Below are 3,593 nucleotides of genomic sequence, written 5' to 3'. Positions count from 1 at the left end.
GAGCGCTATGTCCCACCACAGCTCCGGCAGCAGCGACAGCAGCAGCAGCGCTCGCAGCACCAGCAGCAACAGCCGCAGCAGCAGCCGCAGCAGCAACAGCGTCCACAGCAACAGCGTCCACAGCAGCAGCGTCAACAGCAGCAGCGACCTCAGCAACAGCGAACACAGCAGCGAAAGCCGGCCAAGCCCGAGCTCATCGAGGTATCACCCAATGAAGGTCAGGATTGGGAAAGCCTCCTGCTGCTCGTGCAAACGGCAGTTAAGACTGACGAGCGGTACAAGCCGCTTAAGGACCACGTCGTCCTGGGCCGCCGCACCAGTAAGTCGTTGCTGCGACTCACGCTCAGCCGCAAGGCGAATGCGCAGTATATGCTGCAGCAGGTTCGTGCCATCGTGGGCAGTGCTGGAGTGTGCCGGCACGTTACAGAAATGGCGTCAGTGGTCATACATGACGTCGACCCGCTAGCCCGAGAGGACGACCTCACTTCGCTGCTTGACAGCAAGTTCGAGTCGGGAGCGGGAATTGTGTCGACCACAATGACACAGATGGCCGATGGCACCCAGCGGGCGTACGTGCGATTGCCTGCAAAGTTCGTGAGTGAACTCGACGGCACAAAGATCAAGCTGGGCTTTTGCGTCAGCAAAGTCAGAGCCGCGCCGCCGACCCCTCGAGAGCGTGTGCGCTGCTATCGCTGCCTCGAGCTGGGTCATCGGGCCCATGACTGCCGTTCACCCGACGATCGGCAAAACATGTGCATACGCTGCGGCGTTGTGGGGCACATGGCAAAGGCATGCACTTCTCAACCAAAGTGCCTCAAGTGCGGTGGTCCACACGCAATGGGACACCCCGACTGCGCCCGGTCGGCCTTGCAATGACCCCACAACTGCGAGTAATGCAGGTGAACTTGGGCAGAGGAGAGAGGGCCCAGGACATTGCCCTCCAAACTGCCCGAGAGAAGAAAGTGGACGTGCTGCTGCTGTCGGAGCTGTATCGACCGCCTGCCAACAACGGTCGATGGGCTTTCGACTGCTCGAAGAAGGTTGCCATCGTCGCTACTGGGTCTCTTCCTCTCCAGAGGATTTGGTGCAGCAACACACCGGGACTCGTCGCTGCCGAGATCGGCGGCACCACTTTCCTCAGCTGTTACGCTCCACCTCGTCAGCCCACCGACGAGTTCGAGCGCTTCATTGAAGCAGTTCAGCTCGAAGCGATTTCCCATCCACAGGTCGTCATTGCCGGCGACTTCAACGCCTGGCACGTGGAATGGGGAAGCGAGCGTAACAGCGACAGGGGGGAAGAGCTGCTCAGTGCCATACAGCAGCTAGACCTGGTTGTGCTAAATCAGGGCACGACGAGCACCTTCGACGGCAACGGAGCGGCAACAGCGAGCATCGTGGACGTGGCGTTTGCGACACCAACCATCGTGCAGCCGGGAACGTGGAACGTGTGCAGTGAGTACTCGTACTCCGACCACCGGTACATCACGTACACTGTTGGCACCACAGTCCCCGTCGCAAACGAGCCTCCACCACCATCGAGAAGACAGCAGGGACGCATTCGACACGCGGGTAGGCGTTACAAGGCGACGCAGTTCTCGCAGCGAGCCTTCCTGTCGACGCTGCTGGACGAGCGGTTCTCAGAACGGGCGGTGAGTCATGAACGCATGGTCGAGATCATGCTCGCCGCGTGCGACAAAACGATGCAGCGGGTTACAACGTCGCACAGTGACCCCCATCGTGACCTGTTCTGGTGGACGCCGCTGCTCAGGCTGCTGCGAGAGAACTGCGAACGCGCCCGTGATCGAATGCAGCAGACCAGCGACCTGCAAGAGCGGAGCATCGCCGCAGCACAACATCGTACAGCGAGGGCGGAGCTGGGGAAGGCGATTAAGGCCAGCAAGCGGAACTCGTTCCAGGAGCTGATCGACATCGCCGAAGAGAATGTGTTCGGAGCCGGATATCTCGTCGTTCTGTCCCACCTCCGTGGTGGACGGACGCCACCCGAGACGGAGCGGGACAGGCTCGAACACATTGTGTCCGATCTCTTCCCCCAGCACCCGCCCCTCGTCTGGCCAGAAGCGGCTACCATCGAGGGAGAGGAGCGGCCAGGAGCAGTAACAGATGTCTCGGACGATGAGCTCAAACTCATCGCACGCCGCATGGCCAATAAAAAGGCCCCGGGACTCGACGGTATCCCGAATGCGGCGGTGAAAGCAGCCATTCTCGAGCACACGGGGGTTTTCACAGCGTTGTACCAGGACTGCCTCGCTAACGGCACGTTTCCTGCAGCGTGGAAGAGGCAGCGCCTTGTACTCATCCCGAAGCCAGGAAAACCCCCAGGATTGAGCAGCTCGTACCGGCCCCTGTGCATGTTGGATGCACTGGGCAAGGTGCTTGAGCGCTTGATCCTCAACAGGCTGCACGAGCATCTGGAGGATCCGGAAGCGACACGACTGTCGGACCGACAGTACGGTTTCCGCAGAGGGCGCTCGACCATCGGTGCCATACAGAGAGTTGTTGAGGCCGGCCAGCGTGCGATGTCGTTCGGTCGCACGAACCGACGCGACAAACGCTTCCTACTAGTTGCGGCGCTAGACGTTAGGAATGCGTTCAATACGGCCAGCTGGCAGGCCATCGCCGCTGCGCTGCAGTCGAAAGGAGTTCCGGCCGGCCTCCAACGCATCATACACAGCTACTTTCAGGGCCGAGAGCTGGTGTATGAAACCTCTGATGGCCCGGTAGTGCGGTCCGTCACGGCAGGGGTTCCACAGGGGTCTATTCTAGGCCCCACTCTGTGGAACACGATGTATGACGGTGTGTTAGACATCGCCCTGCCACCCGATGCGGAGATCCTGGGGTATGCCGACGACCTGGTGCTGCTGGTCCCAGGCACAACCCCAGACAGTGTGAAAGCTGCTGCAGAAGAGGCGATCACCTCAGTGATGGAATGGATGGCTCGACACCATCTCGAGTTGGCGCCGGCGAAAACGGAAATGGTGGTAATTTCCAGCACCAAAGCCCCGACGCGGATCACCGTCCGAGTAGGCGACGTGGACGTCACCTCGTCCCGCTCGATCCGCTATCTCGGTGTGACCCTCCAGGACAAGTTGTCATGGCTGCCGCACGTCAAGGAGGTTACCGAGAGGGCTGGGAAGATCGCCGCCGCCACATCCAGATTGCTGCGAAACCATAGCGGACCAAGGGCATCGAAAGCGAAGCTGCTAGCTTCGGTGTCCGAGTCCGTTATGCGTTATGCTGCACCGGTATGGAGCAAGGAGCTGCAAAAACGTGAGCCTGGTCGCCTGCTGGAGCGTGTACAGCGGAAGATGGCACTGAGGGTGGCACGAGCATTCCGTACCGTAAGGTATGAGACTGCCACCCTCCTGGCTGGCTTGACCCCCATCTGCCTGCTGGTGGATGAAGACGCCCGGGTCTACCAGCGACTAAGTGCCGTCAACCGAACTGACACGAGGGCGAACATCCGGAAGCAGGAGCGACAGGCCACGATTGAGGAATGGCAGCAAAAGTGGGATGCGGAAGCTGACACCAGCCAGTACACGCGTTGGGCGCACCGTGTACTTCCAGACATCGGC

The sequence above is a fragment of the Anopheles gambiae genome (genome assembly GCF_943734735.2).
Source record: "Anopheles gambiae chromosome X unlocalized genomic scaffold, idAnoGambNW_F1_1 X_unloc_4, whole genome shotgun sequence".
NCBI lineage: Eukaryota > Metazoa > Arthropoda > Insecta > Diptera > Culicidae > Anopheles > Anopheles gambiae.
The sequence above is the reverse complement of the archived record's forward strand: the minus strand, read 5'-3'. Positions refer to the sequence as shown.